The 24511-nt window shown below is 41.7% G+C and overlaps 2 pseudogenes; one reads left to right on the top strand and one right to left on the bottom strand.

The window, feature by feature from the left end:
* Positions 1-9888: 9888 nt before the first annotated feature.
* LOC101445329 (guanine nucleotide-binding protein subunit beta-4 pseudogene) lies at positions 9889-10628 on the bottom strand (annotated as a pseudogene).
* A 96-nt stretch (positions 10629-10724) lies between these two features.
* On the top strand, positions 10725-23168 carry LOC101445778 (mitochondrial ornithine transporter 1 pseudogene; annotated as a pseudogene).
* The last annotated feature ends 1343 nt before the right edge of the window (positions 23169-24511 follow it).

The following is a 24511-nucleotide window of genomic DNA, read 5'->3' as shown; positions in this document are numbered from 1 at the left end:
ACATTTAAAAATCATGTTTTAATCACAGAACAATGTTCACAGTGTGTTAAAGAGATAAAATTACTAACTACAAAATGAGTACATTGTATGTATTTCTCAATATATATGCACACCAAAATAGGCCTGGAATTATATACATATTAATAGTGGTAGTCTGTGAGTAATGAAATAATTTTTTTAGTGTACTTTCCTACAATTTCTGTCTTTTCAGAAATGAACAACATATTGCTTATGTAATCAGATTTATAATTTAAATTTTATGTAAATTTAATTATATTTTTTAATTACAGTAAGTGAAGGTAATCTGATAAGAATCTGGAAAAAAGGTAATGAAAAGAGAGAATATGACAAAGAGGAGAAATTGTAGTGAATATCAGAAAGTGCTTAGGGAGTGAATAGCGGTATAACTAGAAGAGAAATGATACAGGGAGGCAAGATATTATAAAGACAAAGAATATGAGACTTAGAGTCAGAAAGCTTGGATTTGGGACCCCATTTTATTACTACTTGCCAAACCATACATCCTGGGGTTGTTGCTTGCAACCAGTTAAATACTAAATTATTGTTAATTATAGTCTCATGACATATATAATGTGTACTATAAAGTCATACTTAACATACAAACACTTCTCAGAGAACAATACAATTAGGAGAGACTTAAAGACATTAAATTGCAGGTTTGGCAAAGTAATTTTTTTTTTAACTGGAGCATGGAATGTTTGAGACAAAGTAAGGTAAGATGATGACAGAATGATCCGGTGGTACCACAATATGACCAACTTGAATGACTTGTTCACCAATGACTTTTGTTCACCTATGCCTAGAATAGTACCTTGGCCCATAGTAGGTTATCAATAAATATTTATGAAATAATATGTTGAATTATATAAAAGTTTGACACATTCTGGAGACAGGAAGCAATATTTTCAAGTATGGAGGTGATGTGTTTGAAAAATTACTCATAGCAGATGGGCAGTTGGGTGAATCAGGAAAAGAGTGTAGGCAAAGAAATCAGTTTGTAAGCAACAGTCCATAGTCCATCTATGGCAAATGTATTTCATCACATGTGCTGGCCTGAGGATTGACAATGTTTGTCTGTGCAGTATGATGGAAAAAATTGTGAGATTACAGCTAGTATCAAAAGGAAGCAATGCAGGGGAGCCAGTGTATCTCAATGGTTGCAACGGCTTCCCACACAAAAGGTCCCAGGTTCAATCCCCCACTCTGGTACATCAAAACACACACACCCATGAAAAAACAGTGCAGTGGTCTGCTATCCAGGGCTCAGAGCCAGCCTCTAGATAGTAAAGGCCTAAGCTATAGCAGAAGTGGGAAAGTATGGATTTGAGAAGTATTCTCATGGTAAAGTTGACTGAATTGATGACAATTGGATTAGGAGGATAAAGAAGTCAAAAGTAAAGAAGTTTATAACACCAGCTACTGGCGAGTGGGGATGCCATTAACTGAAATGGAGAAGGTTGAAAGAGAGACATTGGTGAGGAAAAGATTAATATAATGAGTTTGAAGATGCCAATAAGAGAACTCTTACTCTGAAGGAAGAGTACCTGGATTCAAATCTCAGCTCCTCAAAAGATTATTGTGGAGAGTTACAAAATGGCGGAGTAGGGTGCAGCAGGCTGAATTCCTCCTCCAGGAACTGGGAAGGTAGGCAGGTTTACCTGGCAGACGGGAAGCCATGGGCCCACGGGGACAATTGGAAAGGGCAGCCAGAGAGGGGGCCCCATTGGTGGGGATAGAGGGAAGCCATGAGAGATAAGGCAGGCAAGCCAGCGCCCGCCGGCAGAGAAGGAAGCTGGGAAAGATTTGGCTGGAAAACGGCGCTCAGCCAGCCCCTAGAGTGCGGAAGGCCAGCGGACGCCAGGGGCGCATCCCGGTGCCAAGATGGGGGAGCGACAGGAGAAACAGGTGTGGAGACTCGCAGCCAGCCAGCTAAGGGAGACGAGAGTGGGGAGGGGGAGATGGGGCGGGCGGGACTGATCTCAGCTGGTTTCTGGAAAAGGAGGACACTAGTCAGCTCTGAAGGGACTCCAGGGAGAAGGGAGGGGGGAGCTGATCAGGCAAGCTGTCGCTCCCCTCGCCCTGGAGAGAGGAACTGGGGCAGTGGCGGGGTGGGCTGACTGGCACCCAACAGCCCTGGTGAGGGAGGAGCCAGACGCCAATGAACCTGCGGGAAAGGGGGACGGGGAGAGGTCGTCTGCGAGCCAAGCTGTCAGGTGCCCAAACGGCCGGGAAGAGAAGGGAGCCAGGGAGCTCTCCATGGGGTTGGCGGCACCCAGCCGGCTCCCTGGGGGCGGGGAGGCGGCGGGACGAGCGGCCTTGCTGCAGAGAACTTAGACTGAGATTTATTTTAGGTTTTTATTATTATTTATTATTTTTCTCTATATCTAGGTACCTTAACTGTGGAGGGCCGGCTGAAGGGCCTGAGACGGTTGCCAGTGGTCTGAGGGGGAGGCCTATTTTTCTCTACATTTTTCTGTTTCCTCTTATTCCTTTTTTCTCCTTATTTTCTTTATTTCTTTTCTTTCTTTCATTTTTCCATCTCCTTTGCTTTTCTTTCATTCCACCTTCTCTTGTTTAGTCTTCATTTCCTTTCTTATCTTTCTCTAGTTTAATTTTTCCCTATTTTTCTTTGTCTTCTTCATTTTTTATTTTTTATTTTTTATGATTTTTCCCTCTTACTTATTTTTTCCTGACTTTTTTATAGTTCCTATTCCATCCTTTTTAAAATTATTAAGAGCAGATGTGGCTCAAGCAGTTGAGTGCCCACCTCCCACATGGGCGGTCCCCAGGTTTGGTTCCTGATGCCTCCTGAAAAAAAACAAAAACAAACAATAAGCAAAACGATTGAAAAAACAACTCAAGGAAGCTGATGTGGCTCAGTGCTTGAGTGCCAGCTTCCCACATACAATGTCCTGGGTTCAATTCCCAAGCCCCCTGTACCAGAAAAGAAAAAGTTGTTATTATTCTCTTCATCTTTCTTTCCTTTTTATGGTCTTAATACTTTTTTGGAGGAACATGGACAACTATAAGGATATAGAATAAGTGGAACCAAGTGTCAAAGAGGACCCCTTGGGGGAGGTTAAGGACTCATCCTATGCTTGTAAATAAATCAGATCATTACTCCTACTTTAAAAAGAAAAAAAAGGACCTTTCACACAAAACAAAATGAAATAAAACTCTAGGAAAAGAAGCTAACCAACTGAATAAGCCTATCAAGATAAACAGATGCCTAGACACCAGTAAAAAAAAAATTACAAGCCATACTAAGAAACAGGAAGACATGGCACTGTTTAATGAACTAAAAAGCAGGCGAGAGAATGTAGTTCAAGGATTTTCAAACAAATATGATGAGTCAACTTATTGAACTGAAGGAACAGATGAAAGATATTAAGACACAGGGAAGTGGACATGGCTCAACTGATAGAGCAACTGTCTACCATATGGAGGGTCCAGGGTTCAATCCCCAGGGCCTCCTGACCCGTGTGGTAAGCTGGCTCACACACAGTGCTGCTGCGCGAAAGGAGTGCCAAGCCACATAGGGGCACCCCGCGTAGGAGTGCCCCATGCTCAAGGAGTGTGCCCCACAAGGACAGCCACCTAGGATTGGCACCCAGGAGTGGTACCACACACACACAGAGCTGATGCAGCAAGATGATGCAACAAAAAAAAGATGCAGTTTCCCGGTGCCACTAGATAATGTAGATGCAGAAGAACACACAGTGAATGGATAGAGAGAGCAAACAATGGGGAGGAAGGGGAGAGAAATAAATAAAAAATAGAAAATCTTTAAAAAAATGACATGGGAGAACATACAAAAGAAATCATAAAAATACATAAAAAGATAACATCTGATGGTGATGAAAGGCACAATGCAAGAAAATGAAAATATATTGGAAGCACATAAGAGCAGATTTGAACAAACAGAGGAAAGAACTTGTGATGTTGAAGGTAGAAATCTGAACTCTCACAGATAGTACAATAAGATAGATAAAAAAATATAGAAAAATTTAGTAGGGACCCAGGGCATTGAATGACAATATGAAACACACAAACATATGCATTATAGGCATCCCAGAAGGAGAAGAGAAGGGAGAGGGGGCAAAATGAGTGCTGGATGATGGGCGGCAGACTTGGCCCAGTGGTTAGGGCATCTGTCTACCACTTGGGAGGGCCGCAGTTCAAACCCTGGGCCTCCTTGACCCATGTGGAGCTGGCCCATGCACAGTGGTGATGCGCGCAAGGAGTGCCCTGCCACACGGGTGTCCCCGCGTAGGGGAGCCCCTCATGCAAGGAGTGCACCCATATGGAGAGCCGCCCAGAGCAAAAGAAAGTGCAGCCTGCCCAGGAATGGTGCCGCACACATGGAGAGCTGACACAACAAGATGACGCAACAAAAAGAAACACAGATTTCCGTGCCGCTGACAACAGAAGTGGACAAAGAAGACGCAGCAAATAGACACAGAGAACAGACAACCGGGATGGGGGGGGAAGGGGAGAGAAATAAATAAATCTTAAAAAAAAAAAATGAGTGCTGGATGAAATAATGGCCAAAAATTTCCCACCTCTTATGAAGGACATGTCTGTACATGTCCAGGAAGTGCAACACACTCCAAACAGTATAAATCCTACCAGGCTTACCCCAAGACACATACTTATCAGATTGTCAAAAGAGAGAGAATTCTGAAAGCAGTAAGGGAAAAGAGATCCATCACATACCAGGGAAGCTCAGTAAGATCACGTGCTAACTTCTCATCTAAAACAATGGGGGTGAAATGGCAGTGGAATGGCATAATTAAGGTAATAAAAGAAAAAAACTTCTGGCCAAGAATTCTATATCCAGCAAAGCTGATATTCAAAAATGAAGAAGAGGGAAGTGGATTTGGTTCAATTGATAGAGCGTCCGCCTACCACATGGGAGATCCAGAGTTCAAACCCAGGGCCTCCTGACCTGTGTGGTGAGGTGGCCCACGCGCAGTGCTGATGCGCACAAGAAGTGCTGTGCTGAGCAGCAGTGTCCCCTGTGTAGGGGAGCCCCACATGCAAGGAGTGCACCCTACAAGGAGAGTTGCCCAATAGATAAAGCACAGCCTGCCCAGTGTGGCACTGACACAGCAAGATGAAGCTATAGAAAGAGACATACATTCCCAGTGCCACTGACAAGAAAGCAAGTGGACACAGAAGAATACACAGCAAATGGCCACAGAGAGCAGACAATGGGGGGAGAGGGAGAGAAATAAATAAAAAATAAATCTTTAAAAAAAAAATGAAGAAGAGTTCAAAATATTCACAGATAAAGGGAAATTGAGAGAAGAGTCCTGCCCTTCAAGAAATACTAAAGAGAGTTCTGCAGGCTTAAAGGTAAAAAACAGGAGACAGGATTGCAAGAGAGTGTAGAAGGACGATTAGTAAGAATAATTAAAAGAATGAAAAGAGGAAAAAAACGACATATATAAACCTAAAGAAAAATGGCTAATGTATGTAATGCCTTGACAGTAATAACATTGAATGTTAATGGTTTAAACTCTCCAGTCAAAAGACACATTGTCAGAATAGATACGGAAATAGAATCCATCTATACACTGTCTACAAGAAACTCACCCTAGACCCAGGGTTGCAAGTGACACGTTGGAAAACTACTTTACATGCAAACAACAACCAAAAAAGGGCAGGAGTAACTATACTAAATATACTTTTTTGTTTAATATTTATTTTTTATTTATTTTTCTCCCCTTCCCCCCTCCCCCATTGTCTGCTCTCTGTGTCCATTCGCTGTGTGTTCTTCTGTGTCCACTTGCATTCTTGTCAGCAGCACCAGGAATCTCTCTTTTTGTTGCATCATCTTGCTGTGTCAGCTCTCTGTGCATGCAGCGCCACTCCTGGACAGTCTGCGCTTTTTTCGCACAGAGCAGCTCTCCTTGCGGTGCACACTCCTTGCGCACTCCTATGCGGGGACACCCCTGCATGGCACGGCACTCCTTGCGCACATCAGCACTATGCATGGGCCATCTCACCACATGGGTCAGGAGGCCCTGAGTTTGAACCCTGGTCCTCCCATATGGTAGGCAGACGCTCTATCAGTTGAGCCAAATTTGCTTCCCCTAAATAGGCTTTAAATGTAAAACTTGTAAGAGACAAAGAAATACACTATATATTAATAAAAGGGGTAATCTATCAAAAAGGAAGAACAGGAGCAGATGTGACTTAACCATATGAGCACCCACATCCTTCATGGGAGGTCCTGGGTTCAGTTCCCAGTGCCTCCTAAAGAAAACAAATGAGCAAAACAATGACCAAACAATGAGCAAACAAACAAGGGAGCCAACATGCCTTGGTGGTTGAGCACCAGCCTCCCACATATGTGGTCCTAAATTCAATCCCCAGTTCCAGAACCTCAAAAAAAAAAATCATAAATATTTCTGCACCTAACCAGGGTGTCCCAAGTACATGAAACAATGGTGCAACTAACAGGAGACATAGATGCCTTTACAGTCATAGTGGGGAACTTAATTACACTATTATCACCGTTAGAGAGGATTAATAAAGAAACAGACACCTTGAATAATATGTTGGAGAAACTAGACCTAATAGACATATACAGAACATTACACCCAAATACAGCAGGATATACATTCTTCTCAAGTGCACATGGATCATTCTTTAGGTAGACCAAATACTAGGTCAAAGAAGTCTCAAAGAATTTAGAAAGACTGAAAGTATACAACGTAAGTTCTCTGACTACAATGGAATGAAGTTGGAAATTAATAAGCAGCAGGGAACTAGAATAGGCGCAAATATATGGAAGTTAAACACACTATTTTAATACTTAAAAAAATTTTTTAAGGATACTTAGATTGCATAAATGTTATATAAAAATGTATGAGATTCCCATATGCTCCACTCCCTAGCCCTCCCCTACTTTCCCACATTAACAACATCCTTCATTAGTATGGTACATTTGTTACAAATGATGAAGAGATATTTGAGCATTGCCACTAGGTGTGAATTATCTTTTACATTTTAGTTTAAACTCTCTCCTGCGCAATTTTGTAAGTATGACAAGATACATTATGGCCTGTGTCTGTCATTGCAACATCATTCAGGACAATTCCAGTGTTCCAAAAATGCTCCCATATTACACCTATTTTTCCCTCTCCCTTCCCTCAGAACCTGGAATCACAGAAAAATTTTCTGTAGTTTCTTTTAAATAAAAATTTACTTTGGTATAATATGAGAATTTAATACAATACACAGTGCATTATCCAAAATCAAAGGTAACTGATGGAGTGGTAGAATTTAGTGATGATTCCTTTTTTTAATTTTTTAATTTTCAGTTTGCATAGCATAGAAGGATATTACTATATGGAAACTTTGCTATTTCTTGTGGCTTATCTTTGAAATTGAACCAAGATTGTGTTTGGTAGCTCTTTCTTTTCTGGGTAATTTTTAACAGAAGTATTATTCTATCCTAACTTCTTGTTCAAAAAGAGCATATTACACTATTTAAGGGATTTTTCTTTTAGCCTCTCATGTCTACTGACACTAAAAACAAAACAAAACAACTGGCATTTCAAATATACTTGAATTCCTAATGCATATCAATCTCTTTGTTTTTGAGACAGACTAAATACATTAAAATTTTTCAGCAATAAATGAATAAAACATTTAGCTTGCACCAAGCAAGAAAATATAAATAACAGTTGAATGCATTAATTATGAAGATAGTAACATTAATATTGTTACGATGTAGCACAGAAGTTATTCTTATAGTAAACTTGGGTTCAAACACTGAGTCTTTTTTTCTTTAGGGAGGTACTGGGGATTGAACCTGGGACCTCATAAATGGTGTAGCAGTTTGATATGGTTATGAATTCCAAAAATAGATATTGGATTATATTTGTAATCTGGTCTCTACCTGGGTGTGATTAAGTTATGATTAGGGGGGAAGCAGACTTGGTCCAATGGATAGGGCATCTGCTTACCACATGGGAGGTCCACGGTTCAAACCCCGGGCTTCCTCAACCCATGTGGAGCTGGCCCATGCATAGTGCTGATGCGTGCAACTAGTGCCCTGCCATGCAGGGGTGTCCCACACGTAGGGGAGTCCCACATGCAAGGAGTGTGCCCCATAAGGAGAGCCGCCCAGCGCAAAAGAAAGTGCAGCCTGCCCAGGAATGGTGCCGCACACACAGAGAGCTGACACAACAAGATGACGCAGCAAAAAGAAACACAGATTCCTGGTGTCACTGATAAGGATAGAAGCGGTCACAGAAGAACACACAGCAAATGGACACAGAGAGCAGACAACGGGGGGGGCGGGGCGGGGGAGAAGGGGAGAAGGGGAGAGAAATAATAAAAAATAAATCTTTAAAAAAATAGTTATGTTTAGGCTTTGATTGGGCCATGTCATTAGGACATTGAGTCCCCACCCCAACCCTTGGTGGATGGGAACTCACAGATAAAAGGCATGGCAAAGGACAGAGTTGAGGGTTTTAATGTTGGAGTTTTGATGTTGGAGTTTGATGCTGAAGCTTTAAGCTGGAGTTCCTGGAAGTAAGCTCACAGGGGAAACAGATGCAAGCCCCTGAAAGAGAGGAACACTGAGCCCAGGAAGAAACAAGCCCTGGGAAGAGAGGAAACCTGAACCCAGAGAGAAGCAAGACCCTGGAAGGGAGGAACCCAAGAAGCCTGAACCCTTGCAGATATGGGCAGCCATCTGGCTCCAACACATGAAAATAGACTTTGGTGAGGGGAGTAACTTATGCTTATGGCCTGGTATCTGTAAGCTCCTACCCCGAATAAATAGTCTTTATAAAAATCAACCAATTTCTGATATTTTGCATCAGCACCCGTTTGGCTGACTAATACACATGGGAAGCAGGCACTCAACCACTGAGCTATACCCTCCCCCCTGAATCTTTTTTTTTTTAAGATTTATTTTTTTAAATTTATTTCCCTCCCTGTCCCGTCCCCGGTTGCCTGCTCTCTGTGTCCTTTCGCTGTGTGTTCTTCTGTAACTGCTTCTATCCTTATCAGTGGCATCAGGAATCTGTGTTTCTTTTTGTTGCGTCATCTTGTTGTGTCAGCTCTCCGTGTGTGTGGCGCCATTCTTGGGCAGGCTGCACTTTCTTTCACGCTGGGCAGCTCTCCATATGGGGTGCACTTCTTGCATGTGGGGCTCCCCTACGTGTGGGACACCCCTGTGTAGCAGGGCACTCCTTGTGCACATCAGCACTGCGCATGGGCCAGCTCCACACCAGTCAAGGAAGCCCAGGGTTTGAACTGCAGACCTCCCATGTGGTAGGCAGACGCCCTATCCATTGGGCCAAGTCCACTCCCCACCCCACCCCCCGAAGCATTTGACTGATAAATGACTCAAAGACATTTGTAAAGCCATGCCACTGTGTTTTGGAAGTCTTTAACTACTTTAAGATTGCAAAATGATAGGTGGTGGTTTATTCAATTTGATTTTAAATGAGGGTAGTCTATTGGATTATATTATTTGAAACTATAAATCTTTTTTAAAAAACAGATGTGCATAAATGGTTAAGTAATTTTAATTTTCTTCCCCAAATATAGAGTTAAAATGAGTTTCTTATTGAGGGTGTGATGGTAAGAAGTCTTTCTTACTATTTATAAAGAAGTTCTGCATGATAGTACATAACATGAACCCACCCAGATGGTGTTTACATTTGACACCAATAAAAATTTGGATCTTTTTTTTTTTTTTTTTGAATCAAACTCATATTATTTAGGGATTTAATGTTGTGAGAGCATATCATTTACAAGAATCCTTGAGGGCAAGTTGTTTTTAAAATCATGCTGTAGAGTTCAGCAGTTTAAATGGACAATAACTTTTTCTTAGAAATGCTATTCACTTACGCTGACAGCATTAATATCTGACACATGTCCAGTGAAAGACTGTTTACACATTCCATCTCGAATATCCCATAGTTTGGAAGAGGCATCGCAAGCACCAGAAATGAAAGTCCTCATGTCAGGACTGAGAGAAAGACTCATCACATCTCCAGAATGCCCAGTGAATGTGGTTGTCTGCTGGGCAGTTTCGATGTCCCATAAAGCACAAGTTGTATCTCCTGAACTTGTAACAATTTGGCTGTCATCTAAAAAACGACAGCAGGACAAGTAGCCTGTGTGACCTGGTAATTCTCGGCTCACTCTCACATTTCCCTCTCGAGTTTTTAAATTGTATATAGAGCAGATATTGTCCAGTCCTCCACAAGCAACATAATTACCAGAAGGAGCATAAGCACAGGTCATCACCCAGGAGGACCTCAAAGGAATAGCATGCATCTTATTTGTTGTATAGCTATCCCAAATAATTAATTTTCCATCTTGAGAGGCACTGACTAGTAGCCTTGAATCATATCCCCAATGCATAGCATAAATTTTAGCTAGGTGACCCCTCAGTGTACGTCTCGTTCGCATTTGTATTCGACCCACAGAGTCCATATTTGATGTGATCTGAACAAGTGTTGCATCATTACATGCTTTCCCAGCATCCTGGATCTGATTTCGCAGTTGTTCTGCCTCCTGCCTCAACTGTTCCAGTTCACTCATTTTTCAATTTGTTTACTTCAGGAACTAACAATCGAAAACAGGAGGGAGCTCCAACCCGCGTCGACCTGGCGCTGCGGTGTCCGCTCGGCGCTCACCGGCCCTCGCGAGCCAAGGCAGCGTGCAGAATGCAGCGCACCGTGGCCGGCAGCGCAGCCGAGACCCGCCGGCCACACCCTGGCCCCCGCCGCCGGGCGGCCAACTCCGCCGGGCGGGGGCGGAGACGTCAAAAATTTGGATCTTTATGGAAGTAATATACTTGGGAGATATTTCTTTTATTCTGGAGAAAACAGAATTCAGAGTATGAATTTAAAGCTGTTTTCATGAATACTTTTTTTTAAAGATTTATTTATTTATTTACTTCTCTCCCCTTCCCCCCCTTCCCCCCCTTCCTCCCCCTTCCCCCCCTTCCGCCCCCTTCCTCCCCTTCGCCCCCTTCCCCCCCCCTTGTCTGTTCTCTGTGTCTATTTGCTGCTGCTTCTTTGTCTGCTTCTGTTGTTGTCAGTGGCATGGGAATCTGTGTTTCTTTTTGTTGCGTCATCTTATTGTGTCAGCTCTCTGTGTGTGCGGCACCATTCCTGGGCAGACTGTACTTTCTTTTCCACTGGGCGGCTCTCCTTAACGGGTGCACTCCTTGCTCGTGGAGCTCCCCTATGCGGGGGACACCCCTGCGTGGCAGGGCACTCCTTGCACGCATCAGCACTGCACATGGGCCAGCTCCACATGGGTCAAGGAGGCCCAGGGTTTGAACCACGGACCTCCCATGTGGTAGACGGACGCCCTAACCACTGGGCCAAGTCCGCTGCCTAATGAATACTTCTGATCAGTGATAGTTTCTACCCAAATTTTCAACAATATAAGTGAATTCCAAGTTTTTCAGAGTATATACTTTTACTATTGAGAAAATGTTTAATTAGTATGGTTTAGTGTATGTATTTTACCAAAAATCTAAACATTAACTACAAAATCCCAAGAGCACATATATCCACCATTAATGTATCTACCAAGTCCATTTCTGTTTTTCTTTAAACTACAAATAAAAGATATAGCATAGGGGCTTTTGGAATAAAAACAACACTGAGCTGCACTGAGTACTTCCTTCAAAATAGAAACGTTACTCTCTCGTGCAGAATTTACCAAAGGTAGCATTGTTAGATACAAAGAATAGAAAATCCAACAAGTATCATTTTTATGTAAATAAGGGAAAATGGTGTTTTAAAATTCAGTTCGTTGGGTTAATTCAGTCCAAGTTTGTGGGAGAAAATAATTTTTTTGAAAACACAGATATGTATTAAAACGATGGCAAGTGGAGCAAGTGTAGCTCAAGTAGTTGAATGCCTGCTTCCCATGTACAAGGTCCCAGTTTCAATTCCCAGTACTTCCTAAAAACAAAATAAAACAAATGAAAAAACTAACTCTCGTTGGAGAGTAGGTATAGCTCAGTGATTGAGTGCCTGTTTCCCACATATGAAGTCTTCGGTGCATTCCCTGGTATCTCCCTAAAAAAAAAAAAAGCCATATCTACAGTTTGACAAGTATGAAAGGGGCTTTAAATTGTTATTCCTCACTATTCCCTGAACATTAATCAGTAAATAGCCACATTTTCAGTCAGCAAAAGATTAGCATTTGTTAGGATTTTTCTACTTGCTACTAAAATCAGCTGGTATCCCAGACCATGAAATGGACTTCATATAATAGGCATCCATGTCATTTTTCAACTTGAAATATTAAGTTGTGGCTATTTTATTTCAAAGTCGAGTTTGAACACTAGAAAAACATTGCTCAGTGATTTGTAATTTGGGGCTTGGATTATTTATCTAGGGATGTTTGTATATTTTATAAGAATAATATTGTGCTGCCATCATAGTGACTGTCATCTATATATTTATATAGATGGTTCTATATAAATACCATCTATCTCTACCTCTGTGTGGCATGTTTTCAGTGGTTTGGGAGTTTTGTATAAATATTTTCAACACAATGTCATAAAATAAAATGCTGTTTACTGGGAAAAAAACCTTATGGGATGCAGCTAAAGCAGTCCTAAGAGGGAAATTTATAACCACAAATGCCTATATTTAAAAAAGAAGAAAAGTAAAATCAAAGACCTACCTGCACACATGGAGGAACTAGAAAAAGAACAATAAACTAATCCCAAAGCAAGCAGAAAGAAGGTAATAACAAAGATTAGAGTCAAATTAAATGAAATTGAGAATGAAAAAACACTAGAAAAAATTAACAAAACCAAAAGCTGCTTCTTTGAGATGAATAAAATAAAGCCTTAGCTAGACTAGTAAAGAAAAAAGAGAGAAGATGCAAATAAAATAATAAATGAGAGAGGGCTATCACCAATACCACAGAAATAGTATTGTAAGAGGATACGTTGAAAAGTATATGCCAACAAGATGGAAAACTTAGATGAAACGGACAAATTTTATCTAAACGAAACACTGCAAAGATGCTTGCATCATAGTAAGCAATGGTAGAGTTGTTCAAGATGAAATGAGATACAAGCAAAGCAAAATGGAGGACCGAAAAATTTGGATGTTTACCCCTAAAACTTTCTACAGGAAATCATGGCCGATTTTAAGCAGATCAGTCTGGGGGCACCCAGGAGAATGGAATGGAAAGGTGCAATACTCAATATAGAGAAATTACTTGAGGCTGTTTTAGTAATCCAATAGAAAAACGTCTGTAGCCTAACCTAAGATGATGCGGCAGTTTGATATTATTTATGAATTCTAAAAAAAAGGGATATTGATTATGATTGTAAACTGGTCTATTCCTCTGGTCATGATACCCTTTGATTGATTTAAATTCAAAAGGTTTTACATTTACTTGATTAAATCAAGGTTAGGGCTTTGATTCAACCATGTCGCTAGGGTCATTAGGGCATGCAGGTTTGAGTCCCTGACCCCTTGATGGGCTATATAATTGGACACTCAATCAAGAAGATAGGGAAGCAGACTTGGCCCAATGGGTAGGGCATCTCCCTACCACATAGGAGGTCTGTGGTTCAAACCCCAGGCCTTCTTGACCCGTGTGGAGCTGGCCCATGTGCATTGCTGATGCACGCAAGGAGTGCCATGCCATGCAGGGGTGTCCCCTGCATAGGGGAGCCCCACACACAAGGAGTGCGCCCCATAAGGAGAGCTGCCCAGCACAAAAGAAAGTGCAGCCTGCCCAAGAATGTCACTGCACACACAGAGAGCTGACACAACAAGATGATGAAACAAAAAGAAACACAGATTCCTGGTGCCACTGATAAGGATAGAAGCGGTCACAGAAGAACACACAGTGAATGGACACAGCAGACAACTGGGAAGGGTGGGGAAGGGGAGAGAAATAAATTAATTAATTAAAAAAAAAAGAAGAAGATACACAGAGAACTAGAGAAAGCTCTATAGACACGAAAGAGGAGAGAAATTGTCTACTTTGATCCTGTGGCCCCAGGAAGAGAGATGATCCATTAGCCTGATAGTTTACAACTGACCTTGTGAAGAGAACAGAACAGCTGTGCCCAGGAAGAAATAAGCCCTCCAGACTACAGATGAAATCAGAAGAAGCTGGGTCCATGGAGCTTTAAGATGAAAGAGGAAGGCTGAACCCTTGTGGATATTGGCAACCATCTTGCTTCAACATGGGGCAACAGATATTTGGTGAGAAAGTACCTCGTATGGTAACTTGAGTGGGACTCTTTAGGGCCTTGTAACTGTAAACTTCTACCCCAAATAAATACCCTTTATAAAAGCCAATAGATTTCTCATACTTTGCATCAGCACACCTTTGGCTGATTAATGCAGATGGTGACTGTAGAGATACAAAAAGGTTGACAGGTTCAAGAAATACTTATGAGTTATAATTGATAGAGTTGGTAAGTTATTGGACATTTGAAGACTAGAATGACTCCAAGTTTTTCTGATTTGATCATCAAAGTGGATGGCAATACCATTAACTGAGAAAAGAATCCCTGGCAGAGGTGGAAGTGTGAAGATTCAAGTAGAAATGTGCCATAGATAGATGGAAAGATGTGTCCTGAACTTGAGAGAGAGATGACTTTGGCTGATTTAAGCATAAAAAGAGGCCTGTTAATTTGGTAGCTCATACAATTTCCTAAAGAACTAGAGAATCAAGCTGAGACTATGAAGCCAAGGACAATTCCTAAAATCTCTCTGTAGAGCTGGTCCAATGAAGACACCACTAATACTACCATTAAACATAGACACTACAACTTGGGCTGTCAAGGCAAACAACCTAGGACACTAGGCTACTACCTAAATTTAATTTAATTTAATTTTCGTGGCCTACAATTAGTAAAACACAGCTATATCTGGAAACTGGATGTAGCTGCCTCCACTTTCACAAGAATGGAGTCCATATGGTTCCTGGCTTTTTGTCACTAGTTTCCAATACTGAGCTTGGAATTGGTGCAATCTGGTTGGCAGAATTTAGGTCATTTGCCCATGCCCTGACTGTCAGTCTTTTTCAGTATCTGTAGTGAGAAGTGGTTCTCCAACATAAGAAGGGGTTGTGCTGTGTTGTGTTTTAAGAGCGTGACAAATATTTTCTGTAGTCCACCTCTTGGACTCCTCAACATTTCAAGCTTATGCTTCTCAAAAGAGTTTCTCTCACCTAAGGTAATAGAACTATTTCTCCTACAACTGAAAATGTAGTAAGTCCCTTTCTAAAACAAGTCAACAAAAAGTTTCAAGTTAATGCATCAAGCACTAAACACAGGTCTCTGGATGATACCCATTCTCCCTCTAATGCTGTCAAGATCTCCCTTGGAATTTCATTTTTATCTAAACTGTAGAGTTCATCACCATCAATACATCCTTAATAAAACAGTGGTGCAAGGTTAACATAAAAAATATATATGCATTTAACACCACAAGAAAGAAAATGAAGGGTGATACTACAGTTGGCATTTTTTTTTTTAAAGATTTATTTTTATTTATTTAATTCCCTTCCCCTCCCCCGGTTGTCTGTTTTCTGTGTCTTTTTGCTGCGTCTTGTTTCTTTGTCCGCTTCTGTTGTCAGCGGCATGGGAAGTGTGGGCCGCGCCATTCCTCGGCAGGCTGCTCCCTCCTTCGCGCTGGGCGGCTCTCCTTATGGGTGCACTCCTTGCGCGTGGGGCTCCCCTATGTGGGGGACACCCCTGTGTAGCATGGCACTCCTTGCGCGCATCAGCACTGCGCTTGGGCCAGCTCCACATGGGTCAAGGAGGCCCAGGGCTTGAACCGCGGATCTCCCATGTGGTAGACAGATGCCCTAACCACTGGGCCAAAGTCCGTTTCCCTACAGTTGGCATTTTTGAAATCAGTCATGAAGTCATAATATTTACCTTCTTTTCTACCATACATTCCAAATTCCCTTTGCCTAAGAACCTCAAGTTTCTTTGTCAATGACTGTGATCCAGAATTTTATTTCTGAGGAACAAAATTTCTTGTCAGTTTTGCCTGCATGGTTTTTCTTAACACTATATATAGCTTTTCTAGGAATCCCCTGAGTTCCATCTGTGCTCCTCCCTGTTTCTATAATATAGCAGCATGTGGTGGCTTGGAACTGTATGTACCCCCCAAAATCATGTTCTTAAAGCTAATCTATTCCTGTGGGTATAAACCTGTATAGTAAGTAGGATCTTTTGAATAGGGTCTTAATTCTCTTACTGGATTCCTTTATAAGAGAATGTAATTCAGACAAAGAGCGAGAAAAGCCACAGAAGCAATAAGCTGAAAGCAAGGAAACCCAGAAGAGAACGGAGAGACCAGCAGAGGCCTCCATGTGCTTTGTTATATTCCAAAGGACTCCAAGATCTCCTGAGGCCAGTTTTCAGGAAGAAAGGATTGCCTGATGATGCCTTGATTTGGACATTTTTCTCTGTCTCAAAACTTTAAGCTTGTAAGCTAATAAATTCCCATTATTAATGCCAATGCATTTCATACTATCTGCTTTGGGCAGTGTAGCAAGCTGAAACACAGTAGTATTTACTTGTGGTTGTTAGTATTAGTTATCCTAACCAACACCAAAACTCCATTCTTTTCCTCTTACTCAGTGGCATGAATTTCCAAAAGAAAAGCAGTTCAAATCTGACTTGACACTCACAATGTAAGGGATCCAGGTCCATTAAGCATGACCTCAACTCATGGTCCAAGATGTGAAAAATGTGTTGCAGGTACCAGGATGGAAGAAGGGACAAAAGAAATAAGAGAACAAAAGACGAATACATGCTACGTTTAAGGCTTCCAGAAACAGTTATTTCCATCCCATTGGCCAAATCTAAGTCACATGTGCACACCTAATTGCAGGATATTTATTCTAAATTGCCAAATGACCAAAGGACAATTCAATTCTTATGGAAGAAGAAGAGAAAAGACACCAGGAAGCAGCAATTTCTACAACTTGGGACAATGTATCTAATTAATATTCTGCCAAGTGGGTGACTGGTCACCCAGGAGAATGATATATCAAGAGCACCAGAGCCAATGGTCCTATTAATTGAAACCTTAGCAGTAGCAGTAACCAGATCAGCCTTGGTGGGGGGAAATGCATGTTGTTGAGTCCATGCATAGTCTTTCTTTTGCCATGACCATTTTGCTCAAGATTTTACTTCTCAAGATTCTACTGTGTAATCATAAGGAAGGCTAGAGAAAGACTCACTAGCAGAGGTCAAATCATCTCTTTCCACCTTAATATTGAAAAGCTCTCTCACTGGGGGCTTTTCATAATCATATGAAACACAAATCTTTTCCTCATTTTCTGAGACATACATCTTAATAACTCTTCCCTGACATCAATTCTCTCTTCCTTCTCAGATGGATCATCTTGCAAAAGTCCATTATTTGATAGAGATCCTTGAGTCGGGATATTTTGCCTTCCAAACAAAGATTCTTCCCTTTGAGCATATTTCTCATCTCTACTTTCCTTCAGACCCATCCCCAAATGAGGCTGTATTGCCACAGCAGTCCACTTTATGTTGGTGCCTATGTAACATGAGAGCCATTAACATATTAGGATAATGAATTTTGTTTCTGAGTTGACTGATCATAGGAAAATCCCAAGAAGCTTTTTATGTAGGCTGATGGATAGTTAAGGGTACAGTAGAAATTTTGAGGAAACTGCTTATGAAAAAGGCTGAAGCTTGGCCTGCTGGTGGATGCTACTGGGAAAATTGAACTTCACTTCACCCAACTTGTAGTAAGCACTTAAAAAATAACTTCAGCACCTCATTATGATAACCATATAGATTAATATCTGAAGTGGGATTGACAAGTATACTACAGACCATAACATTTAAATTGATTTGAGAGAGATTCAGGGAAACAGAAAAGAAGTAGTGGTGAAGAGACAAAATTGTGATTATACTAAAAGCCATTGATATTGCATAGTATGTGTATATATCTCAATAAAACTGCTAAAAAAAAAAGTCGAGTGGCTGCCATTCTATTCTGCTGGGCTGCCAAAATGCAATATCCCAGAAATGGGCTGGCTTTTACAATGGGGATTTATTAGCTTACAGGTGTACGGTTCTGAGGCCATAAAATGTCCAAATCAAGGCATCATCAGGAAATACTTTCTTCCTGAAAATTGGATGCCAGCAATTTTGAACTCCTCTGTTACATGGCAAGGCACATGGCAGCATCTGCTGTTATCACCCTTCTCTTCTGGGTTTTGTTGTTTTCAGCTTCTGACTTCCGTGGCTTTCTGTGTCAACTTCTGTGTCAGTTTTTTTTCTCATTCTCTCTCTCCATATTCATCCTGTTCATAAAGGCCCTCAGTAATAGGATTAAGACCCACCCTGGATCATGTCTTCACTGAAATAATCTAACCAAAAGGTCCCACGTACCATAGGTCTGCATTCACAGGAATGGATTAACTCTAAGAACATACTTTTCTGGTCCATAAAACCTCAAACCATCACAAACACTTTTACAGTTTCCTGGTTGGTTCATTTATCTTAGGACAAAGGCAACTGAACCATGAAGCTATTTCTCAGGAAGCTCATTGGTAAGGGAAATGAGATAGTAAGCATCTATCCAATATCCTAGATGAAGAAACTGATGGTAATTTTGGAGACGCTAAATGGTCTTAGGACTCCCTCAAAACCCCATCATACTTAGCAACTTTACAAGCTGAAGACTGGATAGGTGGTGAGAATTGGATGTTGCAGCCATGAGAGATGAGCAAAGAAACACTTTAGCTCTCCACGAGGCAAATGTCAGCAGTTGTCAGATATGCAGGAAACATGAAAGAAAATTAAACTACTATCCAATTTTTCAAATGTGAGCAGGGGTAATAACAATATTAAGAAAAATTCTATCTTTACTGCTCTCCCTTTAAAAATTCTAAGAGCAATATTTTAATACTGTGTAAATATTCTAAAATGTAGGTTGTGCTCTTAGGTACTTACCAATTGACTTGAAAATGTGTATTCACATCAAAATCTGCACAGGAACCTTTTTTTTTTAAGATTTATTTTGTATTTATTTCTCTCCCCTTCCTGCCCCACCCCCACCCCCAGTTGTCTGCTCTGTGTGTCCATTCGCTGTGTGTTCTTCTGTGTCCGCTTGTGTCAGCAGAACCCGGAATCTGTGTCTCATTTTTGTTGCATCATCTTGCTGTGTCAGCTCTCCATGAGTGCGGTGCCACTCCTGGACAGGCTGCACTTTTTTTCATGCTGGGCGGCTCTCCTTACAGGGTGCACTCCTTGCGCGTGGGGCTCCCCTACGTGGGGAACACCCCTGGGTGGCAGGACACTCCTTGTGCACATCAGCACTGCGCATGGGCCAGCTCCACACAGGTCAAGGAGGCCCAGGGTTTGAACCATGGACCTCCCACATAGTAGGTGGATGCCCTATCCGTTGGGCCAAATCCGCTTCCCTGCACAGGAACATTTTAGCAACTTTATACATATCTGTCCCAAACTGGAAGTTTGTTCTTCAATAGATAAGTGGATAAATAAATTATGATTTATCCATGCAATGAAATACTACTTGGCAATAAGAAGTGCATTATCAAGATACTACACAAAAAAACATGGATGAATCTTAAATGCATACCGATAAGAGGAAGAAGCCAGCATGAGAATTCTATACACTGTATGATCCTATTTATTTAATATTCTGAAAAGACAAAACTAGAGAGATGGTAAACAGATTTGTGATGGCCAAGGGTTTGGAGGGGGGTGTCACTGAAAAATTGAAGAACAAAGGATATTTTACAGTGGTGAAATTTTCTGTATGATACTATAATGGTGGACACATGCACTTACCAAAACATACAGAACTTCTTAGAACAAAGAGTGAAACTTACATTTTAGTTTCCTTGGCTGCTCAAGCAAATATCATGCAGTGGGTTGGTATAAACAATGATCATTCTTATGGTTTTGAGGCTAAGAGAAAGTCCACATCTAGGCATCATAAAAGCAATACTTTCTCCCCAAAGACAGGCATTCTGGGGCTGATTGCCTGAGATCCTTGGTCCTTGGTACCTCTGTCACATGGCAATGCACATGACAGACTCTCCTGGCCTCTCAGTTCTCTTCCAGCTTCTTTTGAATTTCAGCTTTTTGTTTCGATGGCTTTTTCTCTGTGTGTCTGAATTTATTTCTCTTATAAAGGACTCCAGTAACAGGATTAAGGCCCACCCTGATTGAGGTGGGACACATCTTAAGTGAAGTAAGGGCATCAAAAGTTCCTACTTAGGGAAACGGACTTTGGCCCAGTGGTTAGGGCGTCCGTCTACCATATGGGAGGTCCGCGGTTCAAACCCCGGGCCTCCTCGACCCGTGTGGAGCTGGCCATGCGCAGTGCTGATGCGCGCAAGGAGTGCCGTGCCACACAAGGGTGTCCCCCGCGTGGGGGAGCCCCCACGCGCAAGGAGTGCACCCGTGAGGAAAGCCGCCCAGCGTGAAAAGAAAGTACAGCCTGCCCAGGAATGGCGCCGCCCACACTTCCTGTGCCGCTGACGACAACAGAAGCGGACAAAGAAACAAAAGCAGACAAAGAAACAAGACACAACAAATAGACACCAAGAACAGACAACCAGGGGAGGGGGGGAAATTAAATAAATAAATAAATCTTTAAAAAAAAAAAAAAAGTTCCTACTTAAAATGGGTTCACACCCACAGGAATGGATTAAATTGAAGAACACATTTTTATGGATACACACCACCAAGCTACCATACCATCCTACTCAGGTTTTTGTTCCTGTTAAAGTCAAATACAAACTCCCCAATCCCCACTCTTGCCTTATCAACCACTACAGCTTCACTCATACAATATTTATAAAGGCATAGTCCCCATGTCTAACCTTTTGTTCTATGCCTGCTTGGTTGAACCTATCCTCTTACTGTGTTTTCCTGTGTGACCTTGTGAGGCATACTACCCCTCTCTGTTCTAGGATCCATGCATACTAATAAACCTCCCTTTCATATATCTCTAGTGGCATTTGTCCTTGCCACACCTGACTATCCAAATAAAGACCCTTACATCTTAATGGTAGATGGTAAAAGCCAGGTTTCTCACTGTTGCAATGGGAGGTTACAGGACAAGCAAAGAGGGAAGGGAGGAATGATCTGTGTGGTACTGGATTAAAGTTGGAGACATCAGTATGAACTCGTGTTTAGCTTAATATAGACAAAGATGGATACATAGGAAAATATTGACAGATGTGTGTATATGCATGGTTTCGTATATAAACATATACTCCTTAAGTGTATGCTGCACATATGATTTTCTTCCAAAGTGTATAGTACAAAAAAGGGAAAAAGAGTAAATTTACAGTGGAGAATGCTCACAAACACTACCTCAGCTGGGTGATTAAGGTTAACATCATCAGTGATACATCCTTTTTATTGCATGTACCCTTGACATGACATGATGAGAATGGTCCTTTACCTCTGTGGTCTTCTTCCCCCAAATTGATAACCCCAGTCTAATCATAAGAAAAATATCTGGTAAACTGTAATTGAAAGGCATTCTATAAAATACTTGACTAGTACTCCTGAAAACTGTCAAAAGTCTGAGAAACAGTCACAATCTAGAGGACCTGAAGGAAACATGATGACTAAATGTAATGTTGTATGTTGGATAGGATCTTGGAACAGAAAAATGACATTAAGTAAAAAACAATGTTATCTAAAGAAAGTATGGACTTTAGTTAATAATATAGGGAAACGGATGCGGCTCAAGTGATAGAGCTTCTGCCTACCATATGGGAGGAGCTGTGTTTGATCCCTGGGCCCTCCTGGTGAAAAAGAAGAAGAGAAAGCATGCCCGCGCGGTAAGCCAGTGCCCGCGTGGTGAGCAAGTACCTGCATAGTGAACCAGTGCCCGTGCAAGTGAGTCACGCAGCAAGATGATGATGCAGCAAAGAAGAGACAAGGGGAAAATCAAGGTGAAGAACAGCAGAAACCAGGAATTGAGGTGGTGCAATTGACAGGGAACCTCTCTCCCCATAAGAGGTCTCCAGGATCGAATCCCAGTGAATCCTAGAGGAGAAAAAATGAGAAGACAACACAGACAACAAAAAACAGCAGGGCAGGAGGAGGGGAAGGGGGATAAATAAATAAATAAATAAATCTTTAAAAAAAAAAAATATATATATATATATATATATCATATTGAACTGAGAGGAGGCAGGAGAGTGGGCGGCCGGCACCCAGCATTTGGCAAGTTGGAGGTGAGGTGTCCATCATAAGCTCCAGAGAGTTCTCTTCCCAGGAAACCAACAGACTAGTGAGCAAACAAGAACTCACATCCTGCTATCCAGGTTGCCTTCAGCCTCACAGTGGGGGCCTCAGGGGACACAGCATGAGTGCTGAATGGGCAGTCGTTCAACACGATGAAAGTGAAGATGCAGATGTTCCCTGACCTATACAGGGGGCTATTGACTGTTGCCTCAGGCCTACTCCCAGGCGGGCTTCTGGGGTTTCTACAAGGGGACCAGCCCAGGGCTGATCACCGACATTGCTGAGAACTCCAACCTCTTCATGTGCTACAACTTCTGCCAGCAAGTCATGAGGAAGGTGGTTGGACCAGACAAGCAGGCAAAGCTGAGTGAGCTACCACCACTGGCTCCTTCACCTCTGCCTTTGCTGAACTGATGCGTTGTCCCACTGAGCTCCTGAAGTGCTGCCTACAGACCATGTATGAAATGGAGACAAAAGCCATAATACAGTTTGGTCTGTCGCGCAGAGCATCCTTAGAAAAGATGCCCCTTGGGTTTCTACCATGGACTCTCCAGGACTTTGCCTTGAAAAATACCAGGCTATTTCTTCTTCAGTGACTATATGTTGAACTGATCATTTTTTATATCAATGAACTAGGGCCTGTCCCTTTGATGTTAAGTGGTGGAATTTGCCTCTGGCTGGCTGCATACCCAGTGGGTCTTATCAAATCCAGAATTCGGGTTTATCCATGGCTGTTATGAAAAATGAAAGAATAACAACCTTATATTCTGGACTGAAGCCTACCATGATTCACACATTCTCTGCCAATGGGACACTGTTTTTGGCGTATGAGTACAGCAGGAGGTTGATGATGAGCCAGCTTGCTAAAGTGTCCTGGTGAACCTGGATCCAAGTACATAGGTATTTAGGCACTACAGTTCATCTCGTGGTTTCACAGAGTTCAAGACGAATGTGGAATTATTTTGACTATTAGTTTTTTTTGTTTTTTTTTTTTTGTCTTCCCTTCTTCTAAATCTTAGGTTTTATGGAAGGGTCTCTATTTTACATCATATAATTTCTGCCCATAATTTTACTGAAATAGAAAAGTTGCTGCTTTTGTCCCTGGTGGAATATATAGGCTGAGCCAGTGGCCCTATGCACCTTCTCTGAAAGGTCCAATATAGGTATATCAGGACTTTTACACAAACCTATAGATATATATGCAGTTTGAATGGTTATGTGTTGAGTGAAACACACAATTGGGTTCTATGTTTAACCTCAGATATCACAGAAAACCCCTGCATTAATCATGGTCTGTGAAGATGGTTGTAAATGATTGCTTAACCCATGTAAGATGTAGTCTTCTTTAAAGTCTGCTTAACATGTGCACTATACTAAACAGTTTTTAAAAAGGTTTAAGTGGAGCTTGAGAAGCAAAATATCCATCTAGATTTTTAATAGGGTAATGCACCTGCATTTTGGTGTGGCTTCCATATTCTTGAGTTATAGTTTCACAGTATGCATTGCAGATTTTCCCAAGATGTTCCATTCTTACTTAAAATAGTGCCAATTCAATTCCCAAGTGGAATCATATTCCTCACTCTAACTATACTGTCAGGCCTTTGGGGAGTAGCTTCACCTTCAACCATGTCAACCTCCCCTCTTTCCTCTCCATTAGAACTTTTACTGTGCTGGGCTTTAGATTGAGGAAGGGAAAGAGGGGGCAGGGCTGTGCTGCCATGCTTTGATGGAGACTGGTGGCTGACAGCAGCTCTTAACTTCTGGTTTTTGGGCAGGATTCCTGTTGGCTCATGTAGAAACCATTAATCCACCTTGGACCACTCACTGTCCTCTGCCCCTACCAAGCAGAAACCCTTCCAGGGAACAGAGAGTACCAAAACCTTCAAGGGAATCCTTTGTTCCCTGTTAAGATATTGAATGACAGTACTCATGGATGAAGTCCTTTCCTCTCAGACAGGACTAAATAGAACTTAGTGCTTGTACTAGGCAGTGATTGTACCAGGCAGTGAGTAATGTTAGGGTTAACCCATCCTGAAATTTACCTTAAGGACCATCAGTTCTTGCCATGCTTTAAAAATGCTGGAGCCTTCTAAAATTGGGTACTGGAAGTCAGTGAATTTTAATGTAATTATATATAGGGTGTGACTATAAAGTAATGAAAGCAATTTTATTATACTCTCCTGTATGTATGAATATGTGCACTGACACAAACCTCCACAGTTC

Source organism: Dasypus novemcinctus, chromosome 3 (assembly GCF_030445035.2).
Source record: "Dasypus novemcinctus isolate mDasNov1 chromosome 3, mDasNov1.1.hap2, whole genome shotgun sequence".
NCBI lineage: Eukaryota > Metazoa > Chordata > Mammalia > Cingulata > Dasypodidae > Dasypus > Dasypus novemcinctus.
Note: the sequence above shows the minus strand (reverse complement) of the source record. Positions and strands in the feature narration are given on the sequence as shown.